Genomic DNA, 20,052 nt, shown 5'->3' on the forward strand with positions numbered 1-20,052 from the left:
GCTTTGTGGAAGCATTTTCAGGCCATGCTGGATAAAAGGAGGCATTGCACAGGTGATTAGAAGCAGTGACTAGTGACACAGGAGCAGCTGCATGGGCAAACTCAGGAAAGCACATTCACTTCCAGTCCCTTAGAATAGAAAAGAATTTTTTTATATGGTGAAGAGGAAGGGTGGTTATTTGGCAAACTGACTTTTACTGGGGGGTGAATCTGTGATACTTCCCTCAATGCTTTGAGTTCAGTAGCTGCTGGAGAAGCAAGAAGGCCAAATGCCCTAAGAGATAATAGTTCTTATCACACAGGCTCACAACATCTACCAGTAATACTAGTGGCAGAGTCTATACTGGGAATGACTTCAACTGTAATCTCTTTGGGGCGGGAATGGTCTTTCTTCTGCATTTGTACATCTAGCACAATGGGGTCCTGATTTATGACTGGGACTGCTAGGTGTTCCCACAACTCAAATAATTATGAAAAAAGGCACCACAAAATGAAGCCATTGACAAAACTGGGGATTAGATTTGGGGTGCTGCCCTCAGAGCCTCCTAATACACTGGGGCACAATCTTTGCTGGAGCTCTCCCAGGATGGTGCCCCTCTACACAGTGTATTAAATGTAGCCTGCTCTCTAAAGCAGACAGGTACACATCTGTTTAGCTGCAAGTTCATGGCAAAGCAAAGGGGGCAGAATCCAGCTATCTGCTCTGGAAGGAATTCCCCTAGTGGAGAGAGGGGGGAAGTCTTCATAGAGCCAACATAGCTGAATGGCATAGTAGACCCTTTCAGGGAACAGCAATAAGACATAGCTGGCACCCACTGTGCTCAAACTATCCTCAACTGACTGATTCTTTTGGGTAGCAGTGCCAGCTGCTGCAGATTAGGGCAGGCGTGGGGCTACTGTAACTCATGCAGGGGCTGGGCATACAATGGGGAAGCTTATCTACCACTTGGGTGCCCCCTGCTCTACTACACAGTGCAGAAGCTTGGCACTGAACTTATCTGGCCTGGTCTATTTTGGCAGCACATCCAGCTAGGAAATAGGAGAGAATTGCTGTGTGTTGTTGGAGACTCCATTACCATTTCAGCATGCAGCTGGTAAACTTTCCATTCCTCAGACTGGCTGCTGTAAGGAGAGTAGCAACAAAGCAATTATAAATTTGATAATGAAGGTTCTGGACAGTGGCATATGCCCACCCATAAATCCCACGAGGGGAATGGTATTCAGTGTGTGACCATGGTCAGGGAAATGGCTAAGAAAAAATGGTGCCTCTATAAATGCTCCATACCTCTAAGTGACACAGTGAAACTGAGTAAGCTGCAGTGTAGACAGTGCTAGATCAATGGGACAATTCTCAGGGAGACACAACTCTTGGGGGTTCTTAATCGGTATAATGGGATATGTTAAAGATTGTGAGGTGCCTAAATACCACAGTGAAGGAGGCAGCCATGTGAATACCAGACAGACAGAATTTGTAGGCCTAGAATTAGAAAAGCCACCTATTTACTTGAGAAAATAGAATAAGGAGACGCTGAAAAAGCAATGAATATTGAATCAGTGCCATTTTTACAGTCACTTCTCAGAGTATACCTGCTCTTTAGGAACTTGAGATCTGCCACAGTGAGGATTGAGTTGTTTAAGAAGTTGCTGAATGGTTTTTAATGGATTGTGTACTGGGAGAAGATATTAGAGAAGACACCACAAGTGAAGATTCATTCCAGGAACTGTTTCTTATATTTGTTGCTTTAGTTATGTGGGGTGACAGCCCAATGAATCACTGGATGGTCTTTTGGTCTGACAATTTGGGAGCTGCGCAAGCAATTAACAGGCAGTCAGACAATTACAGTGACATGTGATTAAATTACAGAGGTTCTTTAGTCATTTTCATAAAGAAATTCCTGGGAAGATTTGGGTTGATCCATTACCTGTCATATTTGGCTAATTGCCATTCATCAGTTTATCTTGATCAGCTTATGTGTTTGTGCAACTAGATATTTACATGAGTTTACATTCAAAAGATATATCAAGTCTGCAGTTTGTGTGGTATCATTCTTGTTACAAGGTGCATTTGTAATATTGTACTTGCAACTCTGACAGTCCCTTTTGTAGCAAAGTTCCTATAGTGCTTCTCTCATCTATCCAGTCACGTCTCAAATTACACCCCGTATGTGTTTCAGGCATTTCAATTTGGGGCTTGCTCTGACCAAAGCATGGAAACTGCTCTGCTCTTTTCATAAGCAAATTTTGCTACTGTTGGCTCCTTATTTATTCTCCTTGAGCTCAATGAAACATTCAACACTGACATTATTCCATCATTTTGGCCTGCCCCCAAAACTAAGCATTCATCTCAGATTTGCTCTTTTCCTGGTTCTGCTATACCTCTCTAATTTTTATTTCCTTATTGATTATTTTGAACACATGACAAAAAATATCTGCTTTGGTCAGCATATTCATTCTGAGCCTCCTTTTGTTCTCAAAGAGCCAGTAACAGAACTTCCATTGGTTTCAATGAGACTGGTCACTTACTGTCAGAGGGGTTCTTCACTCACCACTGGTCTGGAGCCTCCTCCTGGTCACTCTGGTATTAGCTTTTGAGGTCAACACCCCGCTTTCCACAGTTTGCCACACCAGCAGTCTCTCTCTCACACAGGTCTACAGCATCTTTTTCATCCCAGGAATCACCATATCCTGTTCATGACTCAGCCATCTAGCTGGGTCATTCAGTATTCTCCCCTTCTGAGGTAGCAATGTCCCATATTCTTAATAGTCTTAGGCAGTTTTTCCTCATCTTCCCTCTCACTGTCCCATGGTGCCACTCCCTCAGTGGCTAGTAGGGGAACCCAGGCCTGTTCCCCACTCCAGGTTCAAGCCCAGGGACCCTCACCTCACCTGAGCTTTCTCTACCCTCACTGGTTCCCCTTCTTTTTCTTGGTCTACCAGATCTCAAAGCCTCCTTCCTTTTCCCAAGGAGTGACTACAGCCACACATTCTGCAATCATCAAACACTCTTCCCCCTCTTGTAGAAATGTCCACCTTTTCCCAGCAGCCTCTAGCTGTAGCCCTTTACCTGGCTTTATAGGCCCTGTCTGTTCCTGCACAACTTCTTGCAATCACTTCCTTCTCTGTTCCCTGACTCCTCCAGGTGCACCCTGTGGAGTTAATTGGCCTTCCTGGCTACCTTAACCCCTTGCAGTCCTGTGTGGAGTGGACACCTCATCACAGTTACAAATACATGGTAATAAGGCAAAAATAAAATAGAAGTAAACTACCGTAGTAACAGTCCCCATTCCAGGAATAAATATATTAAAAATGGCCAAATTACTGAGACATCAATGTACCAGATACAATCTGAGAGCTTGTGGTAAATCCATGCAGGGCAATTATAATATGTCACATATAATATAATATATATATAATAAAATATAGCATGGCACTTATAATAAAGTATAGCATGGCACATAAAATTTTTAAGACCTACTACTCTAGGACGACTGGCTTGTGGCTATCTGCATAGTGAGCAACTGTTTTTGCAAAGTGTTGAGTATCTCCTCTGGGGTTCTAAGCACCTTCAACTCATTGAGCTTATGTCTGGTGCAGGAGAGGGTGGGGAGGCAAAGAAGGATCTCAGCAATATTTAGTTTTCCTTGATCCTAAGCTTACTGGGGATCTGTATCTGATGCTGGCACAAGTAGGAGCAGCCATGGAGCTCTGGGGTTTGCCTCTGAAGCCTTCATGGACTCGGTGCTGGGCAGCTTAGGGGACTCCTCAGCAGCCCCTTTAGAGCTAGTTTATGGTCTCCTTGCACAGCTCCAGTGGAGCCAAGTGACCATAGCAGAGGCCCATAGCTAGATCCAGAAGGACTTAGGTCTCACTGCCATTTTAGGTGCCACTGACATCCTCCAAACTCCTGCTCAGATGCCAGTGAGGCACCTCCACTGTTAAAGTCCCATCAGTGCATATGTTTCTGCTAGTGAGCACGCACCCAGCTCCCTCAGTCTAGGCAGCTGGCTGCCTATCTAATGCCTAAGCTCCAGCATGGTTCTCAAACTGGGTGTTCCCCCCGCCTATCTCACCATGGGGGCGGGCCTTGGTAGGTATTCTCAGCACATACCTAATGCCACACCAAATGGCTGGCAGTTGTGCACTCCCCGATAACATTGTGGCTAAGGCTTATGTCTAGGATGTGGGTTCAATTCTCCCCTCTGCTGAAGAGAAGGGAGTTGATCTTGGGTTTCCTACCTCTCATGTGAGAGCCCTAACCACTGGGCTATGGGATATTCTAGGGGTGCCTCGGTCTTGCCTGGCAAAGCACCATGGGGTATAAATAATTAAATATAGAAGAAGCCAGAGCATGACTCTGTAGTCCAGTGGCTAGGGCAAGCAACTGAAATGTGGGAAACCTAAGTTCAAGTCCCTTTTGCACATCAGACAGAAGGAGGGAAGTTAAAGGTGGGTCTCCCACATCCCAAGAGAGTGATTAACCACTGGACTAAAGGTCCTAAGGGGAATCCTGTTTTTCTTGCAACAAAAACTTACTGCATAATGCCAGAAGAGAGTTCACAACTGTGAATCCTAAGTGCAGATGGGCACCTCCCTCTGGCTCAGACTTAAACCCCTAACTCCTTTTGACTGCTGGGGTTTAGGATCCACCTTTCTCCTTGGTATTCCCTTGACTAGTTTAGGAGCCTTCCTTCTCAGCATGCTGTCTTTTGTGGATCCCATTCTTAGGCACCTATCCCCCCATGCCCATGGCATAAGGAGCCTAAGTGACTAACACAGTGCAGTGGAATTCACTGGTGGCAAGGCACATAAAAGGTAGGTGCTGCAGCATTGATTCCTGCCACATCTAAGTGCCTTGTGGATCTGGCCCAAGCATTTCACCAACCTGACTCCCCAGATTACAAGATTTTTATTCCATTACACAGTCTTGTCCCTAATCCTCACCAAGCCTTTACTTGGGCTAAACTCTCAGAGGCACTTCTTGGTCAGCAGCAATCAGGGGGTTAATTCCAGCTTGTCCTCACCCTTTCCTTGCTCAGGTGTTCAGGAGAAGATAATGAGGCAGGGATGGAGACTGTGGGCCAATCAGATACCCCAGCAGGAAGGCAAAAAGTCTATAAGAATAGCTACATGGGAGCTAGTAGAACAAGGTGGGGGTGGAGTAAAGAAGACTTTGCACTCAGTTGTTCTAGGGCTCAGGTGATAGCCTAGAATAGGATTTTTTTTTCTGGCTTTCTAAAACCTGTTTGATTTGCTAGACTATAGCTGTGAGCAATAAGAGCCATAGAGGAGAACACAAGCAGCCTGAAATTACTAATCCACCTGGCAAAACAGTCTGGCTGGTTACATGCCCATTAAAGTCTATAATGGGCCATGTTTGGCTCTGTTATGCTAAGGAAAATGCAGAGTAGAGTGATTTTACACTGGTGTATTTAGAGTAAATGGGAGTTTTAACTTAATAAGGACTATGAATAGAAATATAGCACAGGTATTATAGGAAAGCATGCAACTAAGTGAATGAAACCTAATGAAACTAATGAATAAAATGCAAACCAATATGCAAAGGTATATATGGCAAATTATTTAAAGGATGTTTTTTCTATGGGGAGTTGGCTTTATTACATTAGTCTGAAAAAAGCATCACAAAAAGCAACCTACTCTTTGCTGACATCTGCTCTGTAATCCTAGAATGTACAAGATGAAGCCATGTAAATAACTCTTAGAGTTGCCCCTTGACTATATAATGTGGAAAGTAGCTAATTCTCCATAACTGTATTGTCAAAAAATTCCTCCCACTTATCAGTATGCGACCTCATTACAGAGAAGGAAAAAGCAAACTAAAGAACAAACTATACAGACTACTGCCTTTAAGATGTTGTTCTTACTGCAATTACCAGCAATGACTATGATCTCTACATGCTCAACAGTAAATCCAGAGGAATAAGTGGCAACATTTCTCCTAAGTGGTGTATAATAATACCTGACATTTATATAGCGCCTTTCATTTGTAAGAACCCAAAAGTGTTTGACAAAGTGTACTGGGATCACTTCACCCACTACTGAAATGGAACAGTCTCTGTGGCAAGATTCAGTATTCTACACCACTGACGTTACACATCAGTGTTTTTAGGAGAAGTGACAACTGAGTGAAATCCAATTGATGTGTTCTTGTGGATAGTGCCAAGGGATTTTCAGTGGCATCAGATGGTTGGGCATTTGGCTTTACATCATCCACAAGGCAGCACCCACTTCATTTCCCCACCTCCCATCACCATGCTTAGCACACCAGAACATTGTCAGTGATGAAAAGAGGGTCACCAGCTCCACTTCTACAGTTTCCTTGGAGTTCTGATGTGAACCCAGACCGGACCTGACTCTTTTACTGATAAAAATCATAGCACAAGGTGATATGCCTACAGGTTAGAGTTCAGATGAAACATAGTGACAAGATCAAGAATGCTCATGAGTTTTATGGTTAAGACTAATCTAATTCATGTATCTCTGTGCTTCGCTGGTGTCATTGGGAAACTTCAAACCACATTTGTGAAATTAAGAATTAGTATATTTTGCTTCATGATCTATTCATTCTTTTTTTCCATCTCTTGACACAGCATATGTATCTGTGAGTGTGTTCCTGTACATGCAACATTTAGGTATATATAGAAATGCACACCCATGTGCAGGGAACATACAGACAGCGTGTGGGTTAAGCACAGTGTTTGTACATCACCTAATACAATGAGGCTTGGATTCTGATTAAGGCCTCCAGGCACCACTGCAATATAAATAAGTGATAAAAAAGAGAAAGAGAAAGAGAAAAATAAGGTGAGGGAAACTGCCAGTAACACTGCCAAAATGAACTTGATGTAATGATTATAAACGTGGATTGGATCCTCTGCCAAAGGGAATGCATTGTAAAGGGTATTTAATTATCATCTTCAGAGTGCTCAACAAATGTTAATAAAGTCTGGGGTTGGAAATAACTGCTCTTGCTTCTTCTAATCTACAGCCTTGGCTCCTCTGGCACAAAAAAAAGATGGGAACAAAACAGAAGACCTGATCTGAAGCCTCCTGACCTTTGGGAAGTTTAGGGCTGGATACAGATCCAAATCTGGCCTCTCCAACTCAAGTCTATTTCTATAACATGCCAGGCTAGAACTCTGAGTCTGAACATCCCTGAATTCTGGGGACATTCATATATATTTTTACAGTGGGATTCAGCCAGGACACAATTATCCATGCTGATGGATTCGACTGCAGGTTCAGGGCCTGTGTTATGCTTGTCTCTGGATTTGTCTATGGGGCCTGTCTCTCTGTGGCAAACTATGAGCTCTTTGGGCAAGGGACTGTCCTTTTTAGTTTGTGTCTTGTGCAGCACCAGACACACAGTAACCACTAAATCAATTTACACAATGATAATGAATGGTAAACAGGATAGGTCTGAGACAGCATTTATATGGGGAGACTTTCCGTGCTAGGGCAGCTGCAGAAAGTAGTTTTGATTATTCCATAATTGACACCCCAATCTGAAGAGAATAGCTATGATCCACACAGCCTCTTTTAAGAACAGATAAAAGCAGCAATGATGTGATGACTATGGGATGAGTCTCAGACCTGGCCATTTTGACAGACATTTTACAGCTGAGAATATAATCATCTCTCTACTCTGGTTACTTGGAAGGAGGAACAGAGGAATCAAGAATGACCTCTCATCAACAGCCACTGGGCCTTTCAAACACAGAATATTATATTTCTTAAAACGAAATGAAGTGGAAAGTTGCAAGTATTGGATGTTCTTTTCTTGTATGTAAAAACTAGACTTAATATACATATTTTATGATCGAACATACTGCCTAACCTGATAAAGGTAGCTATTATTCTTGAGATTAGCTGTCCATAAATTAGTCTGTAAGGTGAAGTATTTATAGATCTTCTCCTTAGCAGACATAGAGAAATTAAAAGAAAACTAAAGTGAGAGCAATACATTGTAGCTAAGTTGCTTAAATGTACCTAGAGCATGAGAACAATATGTAAAGGTGATTCCATGGCTAAGCCATTGCTCTAGGATTCAGGAGATGTGAATTGGTTCCCAGCTCTTCTCCAGACTTATTATTTGACCTTGGGCAAGTCCCAAGAATCTCTTTACATCTCAGTTCCCCTTGTAAATTGGGGGCTAATAAAATTTCCCTACCTCACAGGAGTTTTGTGAGGATAAGTTCATTAATGTTTGTGAGTCACTCACATACTATAGTGATGGAAGCTGTATCAGTACTGAGATAAATAGGATATCAGAGTCAGATGCTATCAGCCACTCATTCCTGTAAAAGTAAGGGGAAAATTATATTAAGTGCTTAAATGTAATTTTTCCTCTCTCAAGAAGCTTCTTGGTGCTTTTAAACTATAGACGAGGCACAGAGTGGAGCCTGAAGAAAGAGTAATAACTCTGAAGCCACTACGGGATATTCTGAGAGGCATCTTACAAGAGTATAAGATGAATGCCCAATTTGGACTTGAATGGTACATAAATCCAAGAAAGCTCCATTGTGATGGGTATGTGTGTGTATTTGTGTGTGCATGTGTGAAATTAAACTTTGTAAATGATTTTAAAATGCAACCAGAACTATTTATAGCAATGTATATTTACTATTAATTCACTATGGGCCTAATCCAAACTCCGTTAAGGTCAAAGGAAATACATTCATTTCAGAGAGGTTTTGATTAGGCCCTTTATATACAGCTGCTGCACATCCTGTGCCAACAGCTACATTAAGAAAAAACATGAAGGTTGCATGATTACATCCCCAGAAATCAGCAAAAGTCAGAGTAGAGGTGGACCCTTCGCTCGGCCCTCTGTGCGTGCACTTTAAAATACACCCTTTAATTATATCATCACACATTCGTTCCCAAATAGCAATATAACATCACAAAACTCCACACCTTTATATACACACACATAGCACTTGGTAAGATATTTTCATTCTTGCATGCTTACGCAATTTCCATTGTCATACTGATTCAGGACATCTTTATTGACATAAGCTTTGCCTTAATATGTGGATCATTAACCTAACTGTGTGTGTGTGGAGGGGGGGTTATCTTGTTAAATGAAAATGTGTATAATTTTGGGGGTAGTAATCAGAGCTTGAAGCAGAACTTTAGGTTGTGCTGGCCCAGCATTTGGTAGGGCCAACCCATTATTGGGCTGTTAAATCCTCAAGCAAAGGTGTCAACAAAAACAAAACAAATCAAAACCTTTAAAAAAAAACACCTAGGAGAACTTTAAAAGGCATTTTTCCTCATTTTCTAAGAACCTTATCCTAGAAACAGAAATTGATATTTAATACACTTTCTGGTGTAACTGTATCAACAACTTCTTCTTGCCCTGTGGTGTTGAGGTCACCTGTAGTAGAAACAGAGACAAGCTCACTGGTGCTATCTCAAGTCACTGTCTGTGGCTGTAGTGTAGAAGTGGGGTTTTCAAGAGGCATCATTAGTGTAGCACATCCTTGCTGAACTTGTGCTCCAAAGCTGATTTATGTGTCTTCTCCATGACATGTTCAGTGCTCCTTCTACCTAATAAGACAGAGGACCAATCTGTGATGTAAAAACACCAGGTTTCACAATTTATCTCAGGTGTCTCATACTATGACTTTTTTCTCAGAGTGAGAACTGTGCAGCCAGGTGCGACAACTTGCAGCCATTTGATCACACTGTTTCTTTTGAATATCCCTCTGAAGATCAGCCTTTAATAAGTCAAGGTGAAACCTTAAAATGTGTCCCATAAACAATATTGCTGGCATCTAATTCATAGCTGCATGTACTGCATTTCTGTAGTCCAATAGAAAAATTTCAATCTGTGTTGTAAGTTATCATTATCTGGGGTTGTAGCATGAATTGCTTGCTTGAATGTCTGAAAAAAATCTGTCCATTTGTGGCAGGATGGTAAGAAGCTGAGGTGGCATGTTTGATACCATTTTAATACAGTTGGAACATTTCAGATGTGAACAGAGTTTCATTGTCACTTACAGTCTGTTCAGGAATTCCTGTCCTAGAAAACAAGAGTTTTAACACTTCCAACCTCTATGCCTAACTAATTGAATTCATACAGAATACTTCAGGCCATTTGGAATGAGCATCTATTGCAATCAAAAGCATATGTCCCACAAATGGTCTGGCATAGTCTATAAGGATTTGCTGCCACAAGGTAGCTGGCCATCCCCAGGATGAAATGAAGCACGTTTAGGCATGTGTTGCATTTGTTAACAACCATGACATTGTTTTGCCATTTCCCATTCACGTATATCACTCCTTGGCCACCACAAAAAACCTCTGGCCACGACTTTCATTTTTACAATTCCCAAATGGCCTCCATGTAATTCCTGAAGTACATGGGACTTGGGATTTGTAGGAACCACAATTCTGGTACCACACATTAAACAACCTTGACATACACTTAACTGTTCTTTTTCAGCAAAACAAAGACTTCTGGACACAGTTGTTTGTGCACATGAGTCCATCCACTCATCATAACATCAGACATTTCAGTTAGCACTGGATCATTTTTAATTTCACAGTGGACCATGGCATTTGTCACTGGCAAGGGTTCAATTTGTGCCATGTGGAACATATCAGCTGTCTCTGGTTCCACTTCAGTATCCTTACCTGCCATTTCCAGTGCCAGGTGTGAGACACAATGTGCATTTCCAGGTTGTATGGGTTTTTTTTATCTCAATAGTTGCCAAGAATTTTGCCCATCTCTGTAACAGCTGCAGCCATTGCTAGTATTCCTTTCTTTGGGTTAAAAGTTGAAACTAGCATTTGACGATCTGTAACCAGAGTAAATAATTCCCCATCGAGCTACTGGTAAAACGTATCTCCCCAGAGTAAACTCAAAGCTCCTCTATCAATTTGAGCATAGTTAAGTTCTGCCAAAGTGGGAGATCAAGAAAGCAATAGGCCTTTTCAGTATGATTTTTCATAACATACAAAATTATCGCTTCCAGTCCATATAGGGAAGTATCATAGACTAACTTTACAGTCAAAGATGCATTGTACAATGTAAGGGCTATTTCAGATTATAGTAGCTTCTTGGCCTTATCCAAAACGTTAGTCTACTGCATGGACCAAAACTATTTCCATCTGTTGTGTAACAGTTCATTCAAGGGATGTAACACCATTGCTGCATGAAGTAGGAGTTTTTGGAAGTAACTGATCATCCCCAGAAAGAGGCATAACTTGGATATACTTTGTGGTTCAGGTGCTTTAAGGATAGCTTCATCCTTTCCTTGTGACTTATGCAAACCATCCCTGTCAATGGTGTGACCACAATATGTCACTGAATTTTGAAAAAAATCACAATTTTTTGTATTTGGTCCGAGACCGTACTCACTGAGACAGCATCGTTCTTTTTCACCACTAGCACTACTCCAGTGCTTCATTTACTCCTGTTAACCTGGGATATACTTCCAGAGTCCTGTAAGTGCTGAAGTTCTACCTCAACCTTTGGTTGTATTGCAAAAGGTAGTGAAGGAGCTTTGCAAAATTTAGGAATTGTTTCCTCTTCAAGAACAAATTTTGTTTTCATATGTTTGAAGGGTCTGATATCATTCTGAAAGGTATCAAGTGCTTTGTCTACAAATTCAGCTAATTCTAGTTTTTGCTGGAGTTCATAATTTTGTTTTGAAGCCTGCAGACACTTTATGCTTTGCCAGTCCAATTGAATCTCTGTCATTCTCTACCAAGTAATACATGACCCCCCCTCGCTTGACAACATAGAGGTTTAGAACATATTTACAGTTATGCATTACCTTCCCTGTAAAAACACCCATGGGAGCAAGGATTTCCCTGTATATGTTCTGAGGTTTTCTGCAACTTAACCCTTTTAAATACTCTCTGCTAATTCTGCTATGAAATTACAGAAACAGCAGATCCCATATCAACTCTCTTTTAAATCTTACTCTTTCCATTTGTAAAGGAATTCAAGTGATGTTTAATTTAGAAGACAATAAATGAAATACTTACAGAGATGCTGCAGCAGTCTCAGTGGATTCCAGGTTGTCATTTGCCAATTGATAAATCTGAGGTTCTCTGGTATTGCCTTGTGAGGCAGTGGTTGTGATTTTTTTGCACTGTCCTGCGACCCAATATCTTGCAGTTTCTACAGTGTTTGCCCTTGAACCAGCAATTATTTGCATTGTGAGACTGTTTCCCATAACAAAAGCACACAACCTTTGAATGTTGTCCACATTGTGCTTTCTGCTTCATCCCCGGTTTATTTGTTGCACAGATTTCAATATGCTGTTGCAACTCTCTGGCATCTTTAGTAGCAGTTTCTATGAAAACATCAATTTCTAGTGTACATTATACAGTTAAATCAGCCCAGTAACCAAACTTATTTGGATTGCTTCATTTTGAATGCCACACACTAACTGTTCCCTTACTGTGTCATTTAAGCTCTTTCCAAACTGGTAATGCTCTGTGTATTTCCTTAATGTAACCTCACATTCAGGAATTGTTTCGTTTTCTTTTTGCTTCCAGCTTTAAATGCAGAAACAGTGCAATCACCAGTGGTTTGGGGGATAGATGATTTAGTGAAATTTCTACAATTGCAGCAAATACTTTGTCTGCTTTTTTAACAGGAGAATGTTATGCAGTACAGCGAGTTATGAGTTTTAGCCCGTTATACTCAGTGAAACTGCTCCCTTTTTCTCATTCGAGAGCATTACCTCTACAAACTATTCTTGTCTTTTGCTACAGGTGACCCATGCTTGACTGAGCAATCAAACAAGTCCATTCTCTAAACATTCAGAAATATTTAACCCTTTTTCTAGCTTCATGCGTAGGATTACTCACTGACAGTGCTGCAATTTTGATTTCTCTTTCTTTAAGGCTCTGCAGTCACTCTCTATTCCTGGAGTAGGTTCTGCCTTCATTGCCAGTTCTTGCATCCTCACTCTCCACACAACATTAAGAAAATGAAGGAATCTCATTGGCACAGTTAGATTCCAAATAACTGTTTTTATTAACTTAGGCAGGCCACTTGTCCAGTATTAAACTGGACAGTCCTGTTTTTCTAGGGTTTGTTCACTGTCCAGTACTCAGACAAAATCGGACATTTTCTCCAGTATCAACAGAGAATGTCATTTTGAAGAGTGCACCACTGTGCCCCCTGCCAGCATGACCTTGCACGCAGGTACAGGTGACGTGGTGTGCTCTTAAGAAAGGTACCCCATATATGCTTTGACCTCTCCATTATTATGTTACTAAATTTTTAGGGCTGAAATTCTCAAAAGAGCCCAAGGGAATTAGGCACTGAACTCCCATGAATTTAAATATTTAAACTAATTGGAATAGTAACTCATTGTATAATATGCACATTCTGCATTATGATGTTTCCCTTCCCCACACCAATCATGATTATTGGAGTGGGTGTTTCCCTATTTATCCCAGGCCATGCCCTGTAGTTTGGCATCTACCAGGCCACCAAAACTTCAGAGAGGCATTTTTGGCTCCAGGGAAGGAAATATTATACTCACATTACTTCCATGTCTGGCCACCAGCTCTGCTGAGGCACTGCCTTTTCTTGTCCCATCTACCCACAACCACTTATCCCTACCTCCTCACCTTTACAGGTCCAATCAAGCCTTTAGGTCAGTTTAGCTGTCCCCACTCCCATTTTCTAACCTCCTCCAGCCTGCTGCCTTTTGATGCCTTAATGAGATAATCCTGGTGGCTTTCACCGCCATTCTCCAAGGCTCTTTGGGTGGTGGTATAAAGTAATGAGTCACTCCTGTGCTAGGCTCCAGCCAATCCACAAGCCAGGAACCAGTCTTGTAACTCCCAGACTCAGTATATAAGCCTTTCAGCAGGAACAGCATCTCTGGCCAGGTCTACACTGCGACTTTAAATCGGTTTAATGGCCGATATACCGATTTAACGCTGTATCCGTTCACACGACGTCGTCATTAATATCGAGTTAAACGGCTCCTTAAATTACGATTTCGGGAACCTCCTCCCACGAGAGGAGTGCGCTAAATTCCGATAGTTGATAACTCGGTTAGGGTTCATGTGGACGCAATATCGACGTTATTGGCCTCGGCGGCATCCCATGCAGTGCAGCACTGACCGCTCTGGACAGCATCTTGAACTCGGATGCAGCGGGCAGGTAAACAGGAAAAGCCCCGCCGAACTTTTTGAATTACATTTCCTGTTGCCAGCGTTGGAGCTTCATCACACGGCTGGCAATGCAGTTTGAAATCGAAAAGAGCCCAGCATAGCGTACGGAGATACTAGGTCTGATCGCTGTATGGGGAGACAAATCTTTGTATGCAGCTCCGTTACAGAACACGAATGCCAAAGCGTTTGAATAAAAACTCCAGGATACACAGCGCTGCGTGACAAGCGTAACGGGAAGCCAGAGACTCAATGGACGTCATGAAGGAGGGAGGGGTACTGAGGACTCCACTATCACATCCACAGCAGTCTCTGAAAATTATTGCATTCTTGCTGAGCTCCCAATGTCTAGGTTCAACACAGTGTTCTGGCGTGGTTCAGGACAGCTCCTCAGTTTATTCCCCCACCACCACGTGAAAAAAAAAAAGGAAAGATTGCTGTGCTATGGCGTTTGCTCAATGCACTCCGCGAAAAAGGCGCCAAAGGGTTTGTCTGCGCCTTCACAAAGGGAGGGGGGGGCTGTACCCAGCACCCGGGCAGTGTTTTCTGCCCCATCAGGCACTGTGCTCTCAACACGGAAGTGGGAACTATGGGAATGATCTGAGAACAGCTACCCACAGTGCACCGCTCCTGAAATCGATGGTAGCTTTGGACCATGGACGCAAACAATCGATTTCGGGATCCCACTGTGGACGCGCTAAACCAATTTTATTAGATCTGTTTTGTAATATCGGTTTAAGCTAATTCGAAATAATCGTGCAGTGTAGACGTACCCTCTGTCTGCTCAATGTTTCTCCAGAGCTTGAAACTCATTCCTGTCTGACAGTGGCAGGAGACTTCCCAAGCCTTAGCCTGCTCCAGTCCTGGTCTTGCTCCAAACCCCACCTTGCACTCCTGATTCCAGTTCAGACCACTAGGCCTGACTGTTCTGGCACCAGCCACTAGGGATGACCATACTCATTACTGTTTCTGATAGGTGTAGAGTATTCAGAATTAGCACTGTTGGTATTGTTCTGTTGTAATCTAATCCCTGACTAACATTATAAATTCATTCCAGCTTGAGGAGATGTACCAATGCTAGCTCTGATTGAACTAGCATGCTAGAAATAGAGTGTTGAAGCACTGCTTTGGCTAGCTGCCCTAAGATCTAGTCATCTACAGTCCCTAACAGAAGAAAGAGAGTGGAGTAGTCAGTCGGTAGTACAGGACTATATGGTGCACTTCTATGGGCCTTCTGAGCTAGACATAAGTGCATCCTGACCTGGCGTCAGGCCTTATAAAAAGAATCCACTAGAGTATTGTACAGTAGCCCAAGACTATATACTAGCCCCAAACAATGGTATGCATTATTGTAAGCTCTGGGATTGTGCCCCTGTTTGGTGGAATAGTCCAGTACTCTTCTATGAGAGTCTAGTGCATGTGTGGGGCTGCAGATGCCCTCTTTCACAGGACATGCCTTGGCATGTGAGCTGAACAAAACTCCTACTGTAGTCTTGTGTTTGACTACTTTTCTGGAGTTCTCCATGCTTCCTATAAGACCCATGCTCTTCTAACGCACCTCACTGAGCATCCAAAGTGCAGGATTTTAATACAGCCCTTTGCACAGGTGCCAGCTTCCAACTTTCCCCAGTGGTGCTCAACCCCCACTCAGCCCCAGACCTCGCCCCATTCCACCCCTTCCCCCACACCCCTACCTCTGCTCTGCCTCTTCCTGTCCCCACCCTGACCCCACTCCACCCCTTCCCCCAAGGCCACACTCATGCCCCATCTCTTTCTGCCCCACCCCAGCTCTTCCCTGCCTCTTCCTATCCAGTTCTGCCCCCTTCCCTGAGTGCACCCCGTCCTCGCTCCTCCCCCTCTCTCCCAGTGCATCCTGCACACCAAAGAACAGTTGATCCACAGCCAGCAGGTGGCACTGGGAGGGAGGGGGAGGAGTTGATTGGCAGGTGGGAGGCACTGGGGGGAGTGAAGGGAGCTTGACTGCTAAACACCCACTAATTTTTTTCTGTGGGGGCACCAGCCCTGGCGCTTATGGCCCTCTGTGTTTTACAATAATTTGGTTTTTTTGCAGTTTTTCAGGCCAGATGACCTTAGACACTAAAATTCTCACACTGAAATTATCAGTATCTTTGTAAAGCAACCTCACATGCTTGCTTGTCTGGTATTCTATGTTTTGCACTATGAATCAGTTTTGCTATACAATCTTAAGGCATTTTGAAATAAGAAGTATTGGTTGAACAAAACAAAGCAGATAGTTTGCTGTAATCATCTATACTATCATCTGAGCTAGATCATGGCAGTAGTTGATCAATAGAGGAGTATTTAAATATGTTAGAGCCTGAATCTGATATTCTACATGTTTAACAGCATAAACAGATCAATGGGATAGGATTGATCTCCATTGATATTTGGCAGTTTTCAAACACAATTAAACCACATTTGGAGTACTGAAAGCACTTGAAATAAACAACTGAGCACTATTTATAATTTAAAGAGCTACTCAAAAAATTTAATAGATCAAGTGGTTGTTTCAACAGTGTCAGTGTCGAGGGAAAAGTTGAAATCCATATACTGTTTATAAATAGCAAACTAAAATTAATAGCAAACTGAAATTCAATGTCTTCCTTAGCACATTTTGCCCTATGCAAATATTTTAGTATTTATGAAGCTACGGATGTCCAATTAAATTGTCATTAGTGCCTGTGCATGAAAAATGATGCCTGAGTAGAATCAGGATTTGGAAATAACTCTGTGGCAGCTGCATAGCTGCTTTAAAAATATAAATGCTGCCAGTGATATTTTGTTTAAAAAGAATAACTATCAGCTCCAAAGTGGGTGCTTTGAAACAATAGCAATCTGGGGCTATTTGATATCCTGAAAAAAGTAGAGTACAGGGAGTTCTTTAGCTGGGTTTTTGTTTTGTTTTGTTCTGCTAGACTCACTGGGATACTGTGGGCCAGAGCTGGTATAAATCAGTGTGAATGAAGTCAGTGGGGCTGTGCTGATTTACATGAGCTGAGGAAGTAGCCCAGAGTCCTCAGTGCAGTCAGGAGGCTGACTTGCAGAAAGGCTTATCCCCAAACAGGGGGATGGGACTTGTGACTCGTTTGCCCCAAACCAACATTCCGACATTGCTGTGTTTATAGGACACATGGAGTTTAGGGGCTGCACTTTTTGCTATATACACTCCACAGTGTGATAGAAAGAGAGAGAGATTTACTATCGCTAACAGGAAATGCTGAGACTGGGGCATCACTCTCAATAGCTAAGTTGAGAGTGAACTATGGGAGACATAGTTTGGTATTTAATTATCCTGAGAATGTTATGAAACTTAGAGAGGCCAAGGAGATTGTATGAAAGATTTAATGTAAGCCCTTTCTTTTTTGTTGGCCTCAATGATAGATGAGCTAAAAGAAGATCCCTATTTGAAGCTGGAAAGATATTCCTTAACTATCCACTACTGGGTTTCTTTCACCTTCCTCTTTAACCTCTGATACTGGCCATTGTGGGAGTCAGGATTAGCTGCTTCCTGGTACAGAGGGTCCTATGAATATGTGAATATACTTCACAGAGTTTTGTTCAGCTGTAAATGTACTTGATATTGCACTTGTGACATCTACATTGTAACCCCAGACAGGAGAGAAAATGGCCTCATGCTTCATTGTATGGTCTCTCCTTTCCACAGATTCTCCGAAAATCACGCTCCTATCTTCCACTGGGCTTTGGGTCAGTGATGATGAGAGGGTGAGTGCGGTGTGTAGCATTCTCCCCTCTTTAGGCAGTGGCTATCTAAATAACCCTGCACTAATAACTGGGCTGGGAAAGGTGAGAGGATGGGAGCAGCACCCACGGAATGGGAGGTTCCTTTCCCATGGCTTGGCAGAGCTTGGAGACCACGAGTCTTGACTCCTCCACAGCATCCCAAACCCTTCCCAACTGTTAAGAGAATTTTCTGAAAACACCTCACAGTTTGTCAGATGTATGTCAGGGTACCAGTCTCCACAAAAATATTTAAGCCCTTCAGAACCCCAAAATACCTCTCAGCTATTGTACTGTATAATGTGTATGCTATAGACTGCTGTCTTTTGTAATTGTATAATTTCCAAGGGAAGAGCTGCTGCTGTTATGGTATCAGAAAAATCTTTCATCAAAGAAGCTGTCACAGGCTAAGATTAAGATGAGCCGGTGAGTGTTAACTCTGGACTGTTCCAACAACCATATTTGGTTGGCACTCAGCTTACCAATTTGTGTTCCACAGAGTTGCACAGTGAAAGCTCAGCAATAGAAATACCTTGGTAGTTTACCTGAAGAGCTATGGTGATGACTTATGGTGCACAGTATATAATATTTCTTTTCTGTACTTCATCTAGACCAATAAGTGCTTATGCGACTGGATGCAGGAAGGGCTGTTTATTCTCCAGAACTGACATCCCATTAAAAAGAAAATAAAGTAAACATATCAGGATTTGTTCCCAAAAGCTTTCATCAAGCCTCCTGCCGTGAACACTTTGTTGTCATTCATCCTCTCTCCCTCCCACCTCCACCCCACCCTCCCTGCCAGCTCTTGGCATTCAATACACAATCTGTGTATTGCTCTTCCTCCTCAAAATACAGGATATCCTGAACAAATTCCTAGGAGCTGCATAACAGATTAGACCAGTGGTCATTATCATTCATATAGTCCTGTCTCTGATGGGAGTCAATATGAGACGCTTTAGGGGAAAATGCAAAACCACGTAGGGGACTGTTATGAAATAAGCAGCCAATAGAAAAAGTGCCTTCCTAACTCCCATCAGTTAGAGGGTGGTTGGTACCCTGAAGCATGGTCTGCCTCCTTCTGTCACAATGCTCATGTTATAATAAATACTAATTCTGAAGAGTCTTATCACAGTTTGGATTGTTTTGATAATACTAAAGCGCTTGGTGCGCTATTTCTGTGAAAAGCTATTTAATCTATGATAAACAGGCAAACAGCATTAACTCTAGGAAATAATTGGAGGCTTTATTTCATGTAATTCTTCTTCTACTTCATTTTCAATCACTGTGTCAAAGGAGGGGTTTTAGGACCTACAGGAAACACAAACCCTCTAACAGCTTTCAGGCAAACCCTTGTTTTCAGCTGATCATTACTAGTACTGACCTTTTTAAATCCTCTGCTGCTCAAGGAGAATCTGGTCTTTACAGAAAATCTGCTCTGTATTCCATTCATAGGCAATGGAGAACTTAACTGTATTTACTGGTAGTTAACATATGGAGCATATTTGCCTGGACAGTAGCTGAAATCTCCTGCATTTAAGATAAAATCAATTTGAATTTCAGGTCAAGTTTTGCAGAAGTCCATGCTCCATAAAATCAGAGAAGAGCTTAATTCTACCATTATTTTATTCTAAACATGTCTTTAGTTCCATACCGCCCAGTCTTACAAGTCCACCTCCCACAAGGAATCGTTGGTCATGCAAATTGTCTAAGACTGAAGTCAATGGGATTACACACATGAATAAATCTTACTCATCTGAGTGATGCAATGCAGGATTGGACCCATATAATTATGAATTTTATCCTGTAAACTTTTCATGAGTAATCCTTATTCCTGTTAATATTGCCATAGAAATCACTGAGACTACTCAGACAAGTGAGATTACACATCTTCCCAAATAATGCTTAAAGGATCAAGCTGCCTTACTGCATCTTTGTAGCATTTAATTCATGGGTTTCCAGGACTAAATGGAAAGAATAAATTCCTGTGATTTCAAGATGAAAGTATTTGTATCTTCATTCATAAGCAAATACGTCTACTTAAAAAGAGAGGAGATTTGCAAGAATCAGTGATCTGCAATATCTTTTTGCGTAAGGTTTAATAGCCACCTAACAGCACCCAGGGACT

The sequence above is a fragment of the Chelonoidis abingdonii genome, chromosome 9 (assembly GCF_003597395.2).
Source record: "Chelonoidis abingdonii isolate Lonesome George chromosome 9, CheloAbing_2.0, whole genome shotgun sequence".
Taxonomy (NCBI): domain Eukaryota; kingdom Metazoa; phylum Chordata; order Testudines; family Testudinidae; genus Chelonoidis; species Chelonoidis abingdonii.